This window comes from Musa acuminata, chromosome BXJ2-4 (genome assembly GCF_036884655.1).
Source record: "Musa acuminata AAA Group cultivar baxijiao chromosome BXJ2-4, Cavendish_Baxijiao_AAA, whole genome shotgun sequence".
NCBI lineage: Eukaryota > Viridiplantae > Streptophyta > Magnoliopsida > Zingiberales > Musaceae > Musa > Musa acuminata.
Genome location: NC_088341.1, coordinates 20,875,415 through 20,894,367, shown reverse-complemented (window position 1 = coordinate 20,894,367; position 18,953 = coordinate 20,875,415).

Below are 18,953 nucleotides of genomic sequence, written 5' to 3'. Positions count from 1 at the left end.
ACATATGGCACACTCTTGAAATCACACACGAAGGCACAAGTAGTGTTAAGGATTCTAAAGTTAATTTTTTAATGCATGATTTCGAGCTTTTTCAAATGAAGCCGAGCGAAACCATTGTTGACATGTACACCCGTTTACGGATGTCGTCAATGGTTTAAAAGCTCTTGGCAAATGTTTTTCATATTTTGAACTTGTAAACAAGATTATATGTTCTCTTAATAAAACTTGGGATTCAAAAGTAATCGCTATTCAAGAATCAAAAGATTTGAACCATTTCCCTCTCGAAGAACTAATAGGGTCTTTGATGACCTATGAATTAACGTGCAATGCACGTGATGAACTCAACAACCACCTTCCAAAGAACAGGAAGGATTTCGAACTTAGAACATTTGAAGACCACTCGAGCATAAGCTCAAGTGATGGTAAACATGAACTTGAACTCAAAGAAATTTAAAAAATTAATGAAACTAAAATTAAAGAACAAAAAGAAGGCAACTAATTGCTTTGAACGTAAGGAGAAGAATAAAAAGTGGGATGAATCGAGCTCCTCCGAAGATAAGGAGAAAATCAACAAAAGCGAGGCGGCAAACTACGCCTTAACACCCTTCGACGTTGAGATAATCAAAACGCCTTTGGTTTATTTTGAAATTACTTGATGCTTTCCATGATGCATTTTCTTTTTTATTTAGTTTAGAAAATTTATTTATTTTAATTGTATAATGTAATGAAAATGCAAAAAAAAAAAAAATAGGAATCATGCTTATCCTTCTAAGTAATTTTTGAAAATGATCATGAAAATTGAATGAAAATATAATAAAATATTAATCTAATGCTTGCACAATAAATATGATTAATTCTGTGCTTGAGAAACAATAATATATATCTTAATGATTTTCATATTGCCTTCCGATTTTAAAAATGATGCATGGCTTTTTTACGAAAACTAAGCATAAAAAGTTTGATTCATCTAAAAAGAAAAATGCATGAGTACAATGAACTTGATTAAAAATGCCTTATGAAATCGTGCTATATGTGGTTAAGAAGTAACAATGTGTATCATGTTGATTTCCATTGTTGTTTCTTGATTTTGATTAAATGAAATCATGTTTGATTTGAAGTAATGCATAATGATGTAATGAAAATATTAAATGTTTTGATACCATGATTGATAATTTTATGCATGAGATTTTAAAGTTATACATGATGATTTTTTATTTATTGGTCTTGATGGTTTTTATGACGAAATTTATTTTTTGATCCTAAACGTTGATGCATGTTTTTATTTGGCACAAAAGAAAAGAACATGCATGTATGAAATAAATCACATGAATTAAAACAACTAAAAAGTGGAAAGGTTTCTCCTTGAAAAATTTATTTTTCTGACTTTATTGATTTTTCCAAAAATGATATTAATGAATCTATTTATATCATCTTTATTAATCTCTTGAACCATGAAATTGATTTTGATGGTTTGAATTTAATGGGTTTTATCGAAATCACAATCTTGATTTCTCGAGATTTATTACGTGAAATCTTTTATATGAATCAAGATTTTTCATGATCTCCTAATATTTTCTTTCGATTATTTATGAGGAGGTTTTTCAAAAAGAAATCATGTCTTTTGGTATTCACATGTTCAAATCTTTCATGATATGATCTTTATGCAATTCCTTGTATTCATGAAATGTTTATCTCATCACCCAACTAATTCTTCTTGATATTCTTTATGTGATGATATGAATGCATGAAATATTCAAAAATTTGTAATGATGCATGCAATACTTATGATAATGATGTACATGGTGTATTGCATATGATGTGTATCATGAATGCTTTAAATGATGAATGTTTGATATCATGATCAACATGTTGATAAATGCTTAAAAATTTTAATGCTTGAATATCATGTATGATATGCTCATAATGATGATTGATTTATTTGTATCATACATGAAAAATGAAATGTATGGTTTTAAAAATATGCATGTTTTAATTTGAAAATATAATGATGCACAAATAAGATTGATACTTACCTTTGTCATGATTTAGAAATTGATGCAAAGGGTCTTCCCTTCTTTTTAACATTGGCAAAGGGGGAGAAATATCGCTAGCTCATCTTGCAAAATTTAGAAACATGCACTTTGCAAAGGAAGCAAAATTGCTAGCTTAAACAAAGGAAGCAAATATTTCCTAGCTTACATATTGCAAGGAGAAGAACTTGACATCCTGAACATCACAAAAATTTGCTACTTTTTTTTTTGGAAAGTAAAAGTAAATTGATTATGTGTAAAGTTTCTACAAATAGCTTTATCTATACAAGTCATAGACAAAGCCAAGTAACTCATAGAGTGTGAATGCGATAGTTATGACTACACATGCTGTAGACTATAATTACCTGTGGGTACATTATTTGGCATCATTCCCAAGATCTTTAGCTAATAGCAAAATTAAATTTGATAAAAATATCTTTTTCTCTTCGGGTGAAGTGCTCGGTTTTGAGATCATGCTCCATACAGGATCTTGAGTCTCTAATAATCTCTTTCAAGAGCTGAGCATTGTTTGTGTGTTGACATTCAAAGATTCTATTACATCTCTCCTTCCACATCCACCAAATAGCGCATCTGAAAGTAACCTTTGCCAGTTGTGTAAGTGACTCTTTTCTTGAGAAACATTGCATAAGGTCGCCTAGTTCTTGGTGCAAGTTTCCTTTGCCAGTTGTGTAAGTGGCTCTTTTCTTGAGAAACATTGCATAAGGTCGCCTAGTTCTTGGTGCAAGTTTGGTTGCGGCAGTCTATTGAGTTCAAATCGCTGGAGAATCTCCTTCCATATCCATTTTGTATAGGCACAAGCAAAATAGAGGTGGTCAACCGTTTCTTCTTGTTGCAAACAAAGGGAGCATCGGTTAACATGATAGATACCTCTTCTTTTCATATTGTCACATATAACATTTGCAGATGATTTACTTATCTTTCTCCAAAATGATCCAACTTCAGTAAAGAACCTGGCTACTATTATGAATGACTTTGGTATGGTTTCTGGACTTCAGTTAAATCATGCGAAAAGTAAAGTATATATGAGCCCTTACGTTGAGAATAAGGTCTTTATTGCACAAACTTTGGGGGTTAGTGAGGGAAGCCTGCCAGTTCCTTATTTGGGTCTCCCGCTCATATCCACAGGCATTCACAAAACCCACTGTCAGCCTATCCTACAAAAAATAAAGAATAGAATTTCTTCTTGGAAAAATAGGCTTCTATCAAAAGCAGGACCTACTCTATATATTGGTGTAATGCATTTCTTCTGCCTGCTGGACTTCTCCAAGATATTGAACGGTTATTAATGAACTTCTTCTGGAATGGCACAAATGATAAGGCAATGCATATGGTAAATTGGGATAGCATTTGCAAACTGAAAGATGAAGGGGGGCTAAACTTGAGAAATACTAGAGATTGGAATCAAGCATGCCTGGTACAACAATTGTGGGATCTTTTGCAAAACAAATGTTCCTTATGGTCACAATGGGTTTCTGCTAGGTATCTTTCAAAGGAATCAATCTGGGAAATTTCAACAAGAACATACCACTCTTCAGCTTGGAAAGGAATTTTAAAGGCAAGGAATTGGCTAATCAAACACATTTCTTATGCAATCTCTTCTGGAACTAGTACTAATATGTGGTACGATCCTTGGGTGAATGGGAAGAGTATATTTCAATTATATGGCGACAGAATACGAAAATATCTTGGGGCTCCCAAAGATTGGAAGGTTTCCGAGTTCATTGCTAACGGTACCTGGTGTCTCCCTAATCCTATTTCTCCCGAAATGTTATCACTTTGGCCGACTATCATAGCTATTCCAATCAGGAACAACTCTTCAGATATACTTATTTGGCCTCATGACAATGGCAAATTTAGTGCCACATCCGTATGGAATCAAATTAGACAAAGAAATAACAAGTGGGTCCCAAGCAGTTGGACATGGGATCGACCGGGATCACAAAGACACTCCTTATGTACATGGCAGGCCCTTCTCAATAAACTACCTACAATAGACAATATGAAAAGAAGAGGTATCTATCATGTTAACCGATGCTCCCTTTGTTTGCAACAAGAAGAAACTGTTGACCACCTTTATTTTGCTTGTAATTATACAAAATGGATATGGAAGGAGATTCTCCAGCGATTTGAACTCAATAGACTGCCGCAACCAAACTTGCACCAAGAACTAGGCGACCTTATGCAATGTTTCTCAAGAAAAGGGCCACTTACACAACTGGCAAAGGTTACTTTCAGATGCGCTATTTGGTGAATGTGGAAGGAGAGATGTAATAGAATCTTTGAATGTCAACACACAAACAATGCTCAGCTCTTGAAAGAGATTATTAGAGACTCAAGATCCTGTATGGAGCATGATCTCAAAATCGAGCACTTCACCCGAAGAGAAAAAGATATTTTTATCAAATTTAATTTTGCTATTAGCTAAAGATCTTGGGAATGATGTCAAATAATGTACCCACAGGTAGTTATAGTCTACAGCATGTGTAGTCATAACTATCGCATTCGCACTCTATGAGTTAATTGGCTTTGTCTATGACTTGTATAGATAAAGCTATTTGTAGAATCTTTACACATAATCAATTTACTTTTACTTACTAAAAAAAATATTGTCTATTGTAGGTAGTTTATTGAGAAGGGCCTGCCATGTACATAAGGAGTGTCTTTGTGATCCCGGTCGATCCCATGTCCAACTGCTTGGGACCCACTTGTTATTTCTTTGCCTAATTTGATTCCATGCAGATGTGGCACTAAATTTGCCATTGTCATGAGGCCAAATAAGTATATCTGAAGAGTTGTTCCTGATTGGAATAGCTATGATAGTCGGCCAAAGTGATAACATTTCGGGAGAAATAGGATTAGGGAGACACCAGGTACCGTTAGCAATGAACTCGGAAACCTTCCAATCTTTGGGAGCCCCAAGATCTTTTCGTATTCTGTCGTCATATAATTGAAATATACTCTTCCCATTCACCCAAGGATCGTACCACATATTAGTACTAGTTCCAGAAGAGATTGCAAAAGAAATGTGTTTGATTAGCCAATTCCTTGCCTTTAAAATTCCTTTCCAAGCTGCAGAGTGGTATGTTCTTGTTGAAATTTTCCAGATTGATTCCTTTGAAAGATACCTAGCAGAAACCCATTGTGACCATAAGGAACATTTGTTTTGCAAAAGATCCCACAATTGTTGTACCAGGCATGCTTGATTCCAATCTCTAGTATTTCTCAAGTTTAGCCCCCCTTCATCTTTCGGTTTGCAAATGCTATCCCAATTTACCATATGCATTGCCTTATCATTTGTGCCATTCCAGAAGAAGTTCATTAATAACCGTTCAATATCTTGGAGAAGTCCAACAGGCAGAAGAAATGCATTACACAAATATATAGAGTAGGAGTGCAATACAGAACGGATGAGTTCGAGTCGTCCTGCTTTTGATATAAGCCTATTTTTCCAAGAAGAAATTATATTCTTTATTTTTTGCAGGATAGGCTGACAGTGGGTTTTGTGAATGCCTGTGGATATGAGCGGGAGACCCAAATAAGGAACTGGCAGGCTTCCCTCACTAACCTCCAAAGTTTGTGCAATAAAGACCTTATCCTCAACGTAAGGGCTCATATATACTTTACTTTTCGCATAATTTAACTGAAGTCCAGAAACCATACCAAAGTCATTCATAATAGTAGCCAGGTTATTTACTGAAGTTGGATCATTTTGGAGAAAGATAAGTAAATCATCTGCAAATGTTATATGTGATATATGAATAGAGCCAGCATTGGGTACCTTAATGCTGCCATTTAAGACTGCATGTTCCAACATACAGCTAAGTCCTTCCATCGCAATAGTAAAGAGATACGGAGAGAGTGGATCACCTTGTCGGATGCCATTCGTGCTCCCAAAAAAACCAATAGGTGAGCCATTAAAGAGTATTGAAAACTTTGGAGTTTCCAAGCAAGATTGAATCCAATTAACCCATTGCTGTGGGAAGTTCATATCGAGGAGCATCTTATAGATAAATTTCCTTTTAACTGAATCAAAGGCTTTCCGTAAATCAGCTTTAAAACATATTTTTGTCCCTCTTGCTTTTGAATGCAAATCTTTGACCAAGTCATTAGCAAGCAAAATGTTGTGATGTATACTTCTCCCTTTGATGAAAGCAGCTTGATTTGGGCTAATGATCTTGTGTATTACCTTTTGCATTCTATTTGCTAATACTTTAGAGATGATCTTGTAAATAAAGTTGCATAATGATATGGGTCGATAGTTCTCTAGTGAATCAGCCCCTGCATTCTTCGGAATTAAAGAAATAAAGGTGCAATTCATCTCTCTAAGAATATGACCTGAAGAGAAAAAATGTTGGCAAGCTTTGATCACATCATTTCCAATAATAGACCAAGCAGTTTGGTAAAATTCAGTTGGAAATCCATCTGGACCTGGGCTTTTGTGCTTTGGTGACTTAAAGACAACACATACAATTTCGTCGTCAGTAATTGGGGCATTGAGGATTGAAATAGCTTCCGAATCAAGTTTTCTAGTCGGCTCCACATGAATGTTATTAGTTTTCCCAGCTTGATTGAGTAAGGAATAAAAAAATTGCTCTATGTGTGCTTTAACCTCATCTAAATTCTCAATAAGATTATCATCTTTGTCTCTGCATTTGCTGATACGGTTAACAGCCCTTCGAGTAGCAATTGAAGCATAGAAAAATTTGCTACTTTGCATGATATAAAATTTACTAGAATTGCTAGCTTGTGATCTAAAGAGAAGCAAAAAGTTGCTATCTCAAAAGAAGCAAATGTGCTATCTTGCCTATCTCAAGAGGCAAAAATGCTAACTTGTACATCTAGCAAAACTCGACAAATTTGCATATTTCAAGAAGCAAGAGTTGCTTTCTTGAACATCTCAAAACTGCTAGCTTGCATGTTCTAAAATATTATAAAATTTGCTAGCTTGATGTTGTAGAAGTTGCTATCTTACTACCTTGCATATCTATGATGATAGCAAAATTGCATGATGATAAAACTGGAGATTATATTTATTATGCAACAATTTGAACTCCTACTTCTAAACACATGAGAATTGTACTTCCCCTTTTTGTTGATGACAAAGGGGGAGAAGTATGTTGTTGGTATGTCATGATTTGATCATGACATATTACATGGATTTTTGAATCCCAGAGTTTCTATCAATATGACATATTGATAAGGGAAGTTTATTTAAACTCCGGGAGTTAAGGTTAACTCCGTCGCCGATTGGTTGTCATCATCAAAAAGGGGGAGATTGTTGAATCTCGGATTTTGATGATGAAACCAATCAACATGTGTTTATGTTTTAATCTGTGTTTTGAGTGATGCAGGATGCTTTGATCAAGATGAGATAATTAAAGCAAGAAAAATCATATTGGGCTGGAGGAACATGTCAGAAGATTGGACGTCGGACCGGTGGATCGGTCGACGTATCGACAAAAGGCTTCGGGCCGTGGATTCGGGTATTGGGCCAAGAAGAGCGGAGATTGCACCAAGGATATCGGAGTTGCAGAGTCAACTGGCCGATTGGGCAATAGGCCACAAGAGAGGACGATGCACCGAAGAATCGAACGAAGCGTCGAGGGACCAATGACATGCCGAACAACTTGATTAGATGCTTAGGATTAATTGTCTAGATCGAAGCATATTTTATATGTGCAGGATTAACTATGATAGCAAGACATGAAGCAAAATGAAGTCTCGAAGTCAAGATCGAGATCACGTTGGGAGTTCGAGAGTTCGTCGGAAGTCCGGACGTTCGTCGGAAGTTCTGCGGGAACCAGCCGAGAAGTCGCGGAGCTTGCCAGAGAAGCTCATCGGAACTCGCCAAGAAGATCGTCCTGAAGTCCAAGAGCTTGCTGGGAGTTTGTCGGAACATTGCCGAGAGTTCGTCGAAGGTTCGTCGGAAGATCGCCGGAAGCTCGTTGGAAGAATTGACAGAGGGATTTGTTTAGCTTAGAATATGTCTTAAGAATCGTAGTTAGCATGTAATTGGGATTGGATTTGGGCCAACCTAATTAGGGTCCAGCTAGGCCCATGTAATCACTGTGTTGGGCCCAATAAGAAGCCCAAACAGTGCCCCAAGAAGACTCACCATCGTGGCACAGTCTTCGAGGTTGTGTTAGGCGGTGGTACCGCTAGTCTAGGTGATTGTACCGCCCCTGGTAGGGTACCAGGCGATGGTACCGCCAGTTTGGGTGGTGGTACCGCCCAGCACTCTGCCCTAGGCGGTGGTACCGTTAGACCTGGGCGGTGGTACCGCCCAGGACAGTGTCAGTCAAACTGACACTGGGCGGTGGTACCGCCCGTGCCCGAGGAACCCGGGATGAGATATTTTAGGCTCCAAGTTTGAATCAACTTAAAGCCTATAAATACCCCTCCCATCCCTGGTTAAAGCACATAAGCACAGAGAGATTAAAAGAGAGAAAACGCTGCTACAATCTCTAGAATTTCCCTCCTCTAAATTCTAAGTGTTAGAATTCTATTTAAAGAGGAGAGTGAGTGCTTGTAAGGGTTGTCTCCTAGACCCGGTAAAAGGAGAAGAGGGGTGTAACAAGGAGGTTGATCTTCACCTAATAAAGGAAGATCGTTAGTGGATGCAGGTGGCCTCGATGGAAGAGGAATCGGAGGAGTGGATGTAGGTCACGATTGACCAAACCACTATAAACTCCTGTCTTCTCTGGTTTGCATTTTATTTCCTACTATTACCTTACTGCAAACCCCTTCAATAGCTTACTGTCTTCAATATATTTACATATGCTTTCAAGTTAAGTTTTCGAAATCAATTTTACGTCGGAAACGGTTTTTATCGTATGAGAGATTTGACGAAATTGACGTTTTTATTCACTGCACTAATTCACCCCCCCCTCCCCCCCCTCTTAGTGCTCCTGATCCTAACACCTTTTACCACCTCACCTCTAAGAAATTATCATCGGATGTGAGTTGATCATTGAAATTAAATTGAATCCAAATGAATCTATTATAAAATACAAAGCACGCCTAGTGGCCAATGGTTTTCACCAACAACCAAGTGTTGATTTTACATAGACCTTTAATCATATTGTTAAACCATTAATAATTTGATTTATCTTCGATTTAACTATCACTTAAAGTTGGTATATATACTAACTTAATATTAATAATACTTTTTTATATTGGATCTTAACTAAAGATATCTTTATATAATAATTCTCTAGCTTCATCCACACTTAATATTCAAACCATGTTTGTAAAGTACGAAAAGATATTTATAGACTTTGCCAAGCTCCAAGAGCTTAGTATATTGAACTTAAATTATTTTATATCAATCAACTTCATCAATTGCAAATTCGACACTCTTTATTCCTACAATAATAAAAAGGATGTCCTATATATCTACTAATCTATGTGGATGGCATTATCTTCATAACCAGTAATTCCATAGAGATTATGCAACTGATAGATCAATTTACATTCACATCTTCTAGAATTTTTCTATCTCAAAGAAGTATATTCGAAATCTATTATCAAAGACGAATATACAAAATATCAAAGAAGTCGCCACCTCACTCTCCGCAACTAAGTCATTCAAATTATTTGATGGTAGCCCTACTACAAATCACACAGTACTGGCAAGTACTTGATTCGTTACCATATTTATCTCTTATATGTTCAAATATTTCATTTACAGTCAACAAATTATCATAATTCGTGCATCGACTCTCTACAGTGTACTAGGTTACATTAAAATGTATCCTATGAAATCTTAAAGGGACTTTTAACATCCACTTCTTCTTCGTAAATAGTTATCACTTCATTTCCATGCCTTTTGTCAATTCTGATTGCATAGGCAATACTAATGATAAAATATCTACATTAGCCTATATTGTTCTTGGAGCCAAAAAGTCGGAGCTTCAAGAAACTGAATACAATCGTAAGATCCACCATTGAAGCTTAATACTGAGCCATCGCCACTATCGTTGTAAGACTCAATAGGGTCACCAATTTACTATACGAACTTGGCATCACCCCTCAATCTACTTCTATAATGTGATAATGTTGATACCGTGATAATGTTGATACCACCTATGCTCTAATATGATGTTCCACTCTTGAATGAAATTCATTATAATCAATCTTTATTTTATTAGATATTAAATTATCATACATCAATTACGTGTTTTTCACATCTATATTTTTGATCAACTAGCTAAGTCCCTCACAAAGCCTCTCACTCAGAATATTTTAGTTGCATCTGTCCAAGATTTCCATCCTTGATGAAAGCTTCATATCATGGGAGCATGATGGAATATCATGGTAGAGGCAAATATAAAATGACAGTTTTACATTTCTTACATGATTTAATTCTTAATCAATTTATGATTTGAGGATTAATCATAATAATATATATGCATGATTTAAGCATGAAAAGTCTTTCTCTCAAATCTATATAAATATATATTATCTCAATAAATGAAATCATCCATTGGATAGTAAATTTTAAGTATGACTAGATCCAATGGCCATGTCCAATGTTGGGGCCAAAAAAAAGTTCCCCATACTATTGTTCATCTCTCTATCTCTTCCCATCTCGAGTTCTTCTTTCACATCTCATCTGATTAAAGTACATACCCTCCTTCCTTGCACTTTTATAAGATTCGTTATGGATTACAGAGGATATTGTTGGGTCTAACCCATATGTGGGCTTAGACATTTGGGTCTTTTGAGCCCAAATCAATAATTAAAAAGAGACGTGCACGGCGTGTGCAGCGAGTGAGGGCAACGAAGTTTTTTGAGGGCAGCAAACATGAGAGAGAGAAAAAGAATGAGAGCGCACAGCGAACTGTGGCGGCGCATAGTGAGAGAAAAAAGAATAGAAGAAAAATTAGGACTTTGAGTTCTTTGCTTGACGATTAGTGGCCAAATGTTATCAGTTTTGGCCCAAATTTTATGCAGAGAATCCTTGTAGCAAACTCTACAATCATAATAGTGTTGATCTATAGTTTACCCTCTCTGAGATACTTTCCTGCTATATCCACTTTGTGAGACCGAAAATTCTCTCATGATGAGATCCATCTATGTGATGAAGATATGCTATTCTTGAGCCAAATACATGATCTTAGTATTATTGTGATCCTCTGGTTATTTTAGAGAAGACTTATTATAAATTTGTTATCATTATTATTGATAGTGAAAGTTTGAGATGGACTACGATCCAATGGTTTTTCCCGCATTGGGTTTTCCACGTTAAAAATTTAGTCTCACTATATGATTTATTTACTGCTCTACTGTTTATGCTGCTCTGGTTGATATTTTCATTTTGATATCAAGTTGGTATTTTGATGAGGAACCCATTTTGATACACAAAGAGGGAAAAAAATTATTCTGCTTTAACAGGTTTTTCCCAACAAGTGGTATCAAAGCCAGGTTATTTGGTGCTAGTTTTTCTTGTGTGATTGAAATGGAGCAATCAGATGGTATGATTAAATTGAACTCATCAAATTATTCCACTTAGAAGCGTATGATGAAAGATTTCCTCTATTACAAAGATTTGTATAAGCCTATCAAGGTTAAAGATAAACCTTCTACTATGGACGATGAAGAATGGGAAGCCCAACATAGAAAAGCTATTGCCTATATTAGAAGATTGATTGATATAAACTTGCATGAGCATATTTCTGGTGAAACCAGAGCTGATGTTGTTTGGCAAAGGTTAGAAAACCTTTTTGCGAAAAAGATAGTGAGAAATAGAATTTCTCTCCTCAAAAGGTTTGTAAATTTGAAGTATAAAGATAGTGGTAATATTGTTGAGCACGTAAGTCTATTTCAGAGTCTTACAAATAAGCTGATTACTATGAAAATAAATATAGATAATGAGATGCAAGGATTATTACTTTTAACTCTTTATCAGAAAGTTAAGAAACGTATGTGGTGACAATTTGTAACTCCACGCCAGATGAGACTCTAACTATAGATATGGTTAAAGATAATTTGCTAAATGAAAATGCCAGAAGAAAAGAATAGGGTGAATCTTCTTCTATGGTATTTGTTACTGAAAAATAAGAAAGAAGTGGAAGAAGTCATAGCAGAAAGCCACATGGTTATAGAGGAAGATCCAAGTCTAGAAGAGATATCAAACATTTCTACTATAATAGGCCAGGTCACATGAAGAAAGAGTGTAGGTTTTGGAAGCGAGAACAGAATGAAAGGAAGAAAAATAAGAAAAAGACCAATACAGTTGTTGTTGAAGGTGATATCATTATTGTTTATGATGACGATTGTGTCAGTCTTACAGTTCAGGACAGTAATTGGGTGATTAACTCTAGTGCTTCATTTTATGTCACTTCTCATGGTGATTTTTTCATATCTTACACTATTGGTGATTTTGGTAATGTCAGAATAGAAAACAGTGGTACATCTAAGATTGTGGGTATTGGAGATATTTGCTTGGAGACCAGTATTGGGAGCAAATTGATACTAAAAGATATCAGACATGTTCTAGATATTTTTCTTAACTTGATATCTACAAGCAAACTTGATGATGAGGGATTTACACATTATTTTGGTGAAAGCAAATGGAAACTCAATTAAGGTTCTCTAATTGTGGTAAGAGAAAAGAAGTTTAACTCTTTTTATGTCATGAATGCTAAGCTACACAAAGAAGAGATTAATGTAATTTAGAAAGGTGAAAATATAGATCTTTGGCACAAGAGGCTTAGTTATATCAATGAGAAGAGACTTCAAACTCTTGCTAGAAAGTAGTTCTTACCAGAATTGCAAGGTACATCTCTTAAATCTTGTGATCATTGCTTAGCTGAAAAGACACGTAGAGTTGCACTTCATACATATCCATCATCTAGAAAATCAGATGTTATTGATTTAGTTCATACTGATGTTTGTACTATGCAAACTAGAACTCTTGGAGGTGCTCTTTATTTTATTATTTTTATTGATAACCATTCTAGAAAAGTTTGGGCTTTTGCTTTAAAATCTAAAGACCAGGTACTCGATGTTTTCAAAAAGTTTCATGTCAATGTTGAAAGAGAAACTGACAGAAAGCTAAAGTGTGTTCGATCAGATAATGGTGGCGAGTACAGGGGTCCTTTTGAGAATTATTACAGGTTTCAGGGTATTAGGCTTGAAAAAATAGTTCCTAAAACTCCTCAGTAGAACAATATGGCGGAAAGGATGAATAGAACCATTGAAGAAATGATTAGGTGTATGCTTTCTCATGCCAAGTTACCTAAGTCATTTTGGGGGGAGGCTATGAGAACTATAGTTGACCTAATAAATCTTTCTCCATTAGTTCCCTTGAAAGGTGATGTTCTAGAGAGAGCATGGAAAGGAAAAGATATATCTTATAATCATTTAAGAGTCTTTGGGTGTAAAGCATTTGTTCATATTCCCAAAGATGAAAGGTCCAAACTTAATAATAAGGCAAAAGTATGTATCTTCTTGGGATATGGTCATGAAAAGTTTGGGTACAGATTATGAGATCTAGTGAACAAGAAGATTATTAGAAGTAGAGATGTTGTGTTTCTTGAAGACCAGTTATTTGATGATGGTGATAACTTTGAGAAGCCAAAAACCTCGGTTTATATTCCTTGGAGTTTAGGTCAAGTTCCTTCACTTGTAGTTCATGATGATCATGGGGGAGATGAACAAGAAGATTGTGGTGAGAATACAAGTGATGATACTTTTACAATTGATTATGCTGAACCAACTAAACAAGCACCTCCACCACCAATTAAGATTCCATTGAGAAGATCCACTAAAGAGCGACAACCATCTACCAAATATCCTCCTCATGAGAATGTTATGCTTACTGACGGGGGAGAGCCAAAAACTTACCATGAAGCTATTCTACATGAGCATAAGAATGAGTGGGTTAAAGCCATGTAAGAAAAGATGAGATCTTTACATGAAAACCACACCTATGACTTGGTAAAGTTGCCTAAAGAGAAGAAAACTCTCAAAAATAAGTGGGTTTACAAATTAAAGTCTGAAAATAATACCTCACAACAAAAATACAAGGCACAACTAGTTTTGAAATGATTCAGTTAGAAAAAATGTATTGACTTTGAAGAAATATTTTCTCTTGTAGTGAAAATGTCCTCTATCCGAGTTGTTTTTGGTTTAGCTGCCCGCTTAAATTTAGAAGTTGAGCAACTTGATATGAAAATAGTATTTCTTCATGGTGACTTAAAAGAAGAAATTTACATAGAGCAACCAGAAGGTTTCAAAGTCAAAGGAAAAGAAAATCTGGTGTGTAAGCTTAGGAAAAGCTTATATGGACTCAAATAGGCACCTAGACAGTGGTACAAGAAGTTTGATTCCTTTATGATGAGCCAAGGATATAATAGAACCACATCTGATCATTGTGTGTTTATGAAGAAATTTTCAGATGATGATTTTATTATTCTCCTGCTATATGTTGATGATATGCTGATTGTTGATCATGATGTTGGAAAAATTGAAAAGCTTAAAAGAGAGCTAAGTAAGTCTTTTGCTATGAAAGACTTGGGATCGGTGAAACAAATACTTGGCATGAAGATTTTTTGTGATAGGAAGAAAAGGAAGATTTGGCTATTTCAAGAGACCTACATTGAAAAGGTACTTGAAAGATTCAACATGAGTAAAGCCAAAGCAATTTGTTCTCCACTTGCAGGTCATTTCAAGCTTAGTTCGAAACAATATCTTACAAGTGAGAAAGAAAAAGAAGAAATGTCCAAAGTGCCTTACTTATGTGCAGTAAGCAGTTTGATATATGCTATGGTTTGTACTAGGCCAGATATAGCTCATGCAGTTGGAGTTGTTAGCTGATTTCTCTCTAATCTTGGTAAGGAACATTGGGCAGCAGTGAAATGGATATTAAGATATCTAAGAGGTACTTCTAGATTGTGTTTATGTTTTGGTAGTGATGAACCTGTGTTAGAAGGGTACACAAATGCAGACATGGCAGGTGATATTGATTCCAGGAAGTCCATTTACAGGGGGAGCAGTCTCTTGGCAGTCTAAGTTACAGAATTGTGTTGCTCTATCAACCACAGAAGCAGAATACATAGCAATTACTGAAGTCTGCAATGAAGCTTTGTGGATGAAAATGTTTCTACAAGAATTGGGCTTGAAACAGGAAGCATATACTGTTTACTATGACAGTTAGAGCGTCATTCGCCTCTCCAAGAATTCAACATATCATTCTAGATCCACGCATATTGATGTGAGATATCACTAGATTCATGATGTGCTTGAGATGAAAGAATTACGGTTGGAAAAGGTGCATACCAATAAGAATGGATCAGATATGTTGACAAAATCTTTGCCTAAGGAGAAGCTTGAAGCATGTAGGCGAAGAGCGGGCTTAGTACAACACACCATATGAGCTGGAGGGAGAGAATTATTAAGCTCCAGCCCATATATGGGCTTGGACAATTGGGTCTTTTGAGCCCAAATCAGTAATTTAAAAGAGACATGCCCGGCGTATGCAGCGAGTGAGGGTAGCAAACATGAGAGAGAGAAAAAGAATAAGAACGCGTAGCGAAATGTGGCGGCGCACTGTCACGACCTTAGGTGGAATTGCCTAAGGCATGAGGCACCCTTGCGGCCAAAGACACGAACTTAGCTTGCGTTGCCTAAGTCGCGAGTCACCCTTGTGGCAAAGACGCGAACTTAGCTTGCGTTGCCTAAGTCGAAGTCACCCATGTGGCAAAGACACGAACTTAGCTTGCGTTGCCTAAGTCACGCTTCGCCCTTGCGATATTGCTCCGCAAGGATCAGCTACTTTGTAACCTCTCGCAGGTCCCGAAAGACCTGTAAAAGAGAAAGAGAGTTAGTTCGAAAGAACGAGCAATGGACAAGTCCCGAAGACTCGCGAAAAGGGAAGCTTTACAAGCAATTCGACAAACACCTTGTGTGCACAAGAGAAAAGAGGGAGAGGGAGAAAAACAAGGCTTTCAAGGATGAACGAATAGCTGCAAGCCCACAAACAACCGCTCACCTAGTCCCGGGCGCGAAGACAAGTTCCCGTAAAGGTCACGTGCGAACTTGCGAAAGAGATCTCAACGCTCGGTATATAACCGAAGCCCCATCTAGCCCTATGCCACCCGGGGGGTTCCTGGGGTCTGAGATGCCTGACATTTTGGTGAGCGGAGGCGGTTCTCTGTTCACCTCCCGCGGCACGCGAAAACGGAGCTGTTTTGGGCTGTTTTGGGGCTGTTTTGCTCAGTTCGGTGAGCGGTCGATTTGCAACGCTGCAGCTTGTTCGAACTTACATATTTACAAGCAAAATGACCCAAAACCAAGAGGAAACATGCTGCCAAGCAGCTGTACATGCAGGTGTGAGCGACGAACGGTTCGTTGAACGGAGTTGTTGCGGGTGCGCGACGACCGTTCGTGACATTCTCCCCCACTTAAACTGTCGACGCCCTCGTCGACGCTTGTTGGTAGTTGTTGATGACTTCTTCTTCATGTCGCATGGCGTCTTCAGGCTCCCAACTGGCTTCAGTTCGGGGAAGCTTTCGCCACTTCACCAAGTACTCTGTTTGCTCAGCTCCGTTGGGTAGCTTTATCTTGCGATCCGCCAGAATGGTTTCCATTCGCTTCTCGTAGGAGGCTGTGATGGGAGGTAGCCGAGTTGGAACACTTCGGGAAGCATCTTGCGGATCCGAGTGGTAGGCTTTTAGGTTGCTGGTGTGAAGAACGTTGTGAATTTTGAACCACGCCGGCAGCTGCAACTTGTAAGAAACATTGCCTACCCTACTGATAATTGGGAAGGGCCCTTCATACTTACGCACCAATCCTTTGTGGACTTTGTTCCTGAAGAATTGGAGTGATGTTGGTTGGAGCTTTACCAACACCAAATCGCCAACTTTGAACTCTTGTGGTCGCCTTCCCAAGTCTGCCCACTTCTTTATCCGTTTTGCCGCCTTCTCCAAGTAAGCCCGTGCAATATCTGCATTTCGATGCCACTCCTTTGCGAAATGATAGGCTGATGGACTACTCCCAGTATACCCAATTGCCATGGTGTGCGGAGTCAACGGTTGTTGTCCTATGATAATCTCGAAGGGGCTCTTGTTGGATGCAGAGCTCTGCTGCAAGTTGTAGGAGAATTGGGCAATGTCCAACAGCTTCACCCAATCTCGTTGATTGGCACTCACGTAGTGCCGGAGGTATTGCTCCAAGAGCGAGTTTATTCTTTTAGTCTAACCATCCGTCTGGGGGTGGAGGCTTGTAGAGAAGTATAACTTTGACCCCAACAATTTGAATAGCTCGGTCTAGAATCGTCCCAGGAACCGAGCGTCTCGATCACTAATGATATTGTGCGGGACTCCCCAATACTTCACTACATCCTTCATCATCAGCCTGGCCGCCTCCTCTGCTGAACAGTGTAGGGGTGCAGCGATGAAAGTTGCATACTTTGAAAACCAATCGACCACCACGAGTATCGATCCAAGTCCCCCTACAGGTGGTAAGCTTGATATGAAGTCTAAGGAAATGCTCTCCCATGGTCTTTCTGGTACGGGCAACGGCTCCAAAAGTCCCATCGGCTTCCGCTGCTCCACCTTATCTTGTTGGCAAGTAAGGCATGTTCGAACATATTCCTCCACATCAGTCCCCATCTTCAGCCAGTAGAAGGCCCTCTCTACGAGAGCCAACGTTCTGTGAATACCTGGGTGTCCCGCCCAAAGGGAATCGTGACACTCTTTTAAAAGTTCACGCCTTAAATTGTCCACTCGGGGAACATAAACCCTATTCCCTTTTGTGTAGACAAGTCCCTCCTGGACCCAAAATCGTCGTGCCTTGCCTTCGTTGATGAGCTGCATCAGGATAACTGCCTAGGGATCACTATACAACCCATCCTTGATTCGGGAAAGGAAGTTGGAGTGTAACTGACTTGCTTGGCCTCTGCCCTCCAGTTGTGCAGCATTCACGCATTCCACTTTCCAACTCAGCGCATCGGCCACGACATTCGCCTTCCCAGGCTTGTACTCCATTGCCATATCAAATTCAGCCAGGAAGTCCTGCCACCGTGCCTGCTTTGGGGAGAGCTTCTTCTGAGTTTGGAAATAGCTCAGGGCGATGTTGTCTGTCCTCAGCACAAATCACGACCCGAGGAGGTAGTGTCGCCAAACTCGTAGACAGTGGATCACTGTTGTCATCTCCTTCTCATGCACTAGGTACCGCCTCTCGGTCTCGTTGAGTTTGCGGCTCTCGTAGGCCACCGGATGACCTTCCTGCATGAGTACTCCCCCAATAGCGAAGTCTGAAGCATCTGTATGTACTTCAAAGGGCTCTCCATAGTTTGGCAATTTGAGTACTGGTTCTTCTAGAACAGCAGCCTTCAGATCTTGGAATGCTATCTCACATTTGTCAGACCACTTCCAAGGCTGCTCTTTCTTCAGCAACTCCGTCAGTGGGGTTGCCCGCTTCGAGTATCCCGCAATTAAGCGTCGATAGTAGTTGATGAAACCAAGGAAGGATCTCAACTCTGGCACCTTCTTTGGAGTTCGCCATTCCGCAACTGCTTGCACCTTCGACTTATCCATCCGAATGGAGCCATCACCGATTCGATGCCCCAAGAATAGGATCTCAGTTTGAGCAAAGTAGCATTTCTCCCTTTTTACGAATAAAGTGTTCTCTCGGAGAACCTTGAAAATCGTCCGAAGGTGCTTGACGTGCTCCTCGAGTGTTTGGCTGTAGATGACGATATCGTCCAAGTAGACGACCACGAACTTATCCAAATACTCCTTGAATAGCTGGTTCATGAGAGTACAGAATGTGGTCAGAGCGTTGGTTAAGCCGAAAGGCATCACCAAGAACTCAAACGCTCCATACCTGGTCACACAGGTAGTCTTTGCTTCGTCGCCTTCAGCAATGCGCACCTGCCAATACCCCGACCAAAGG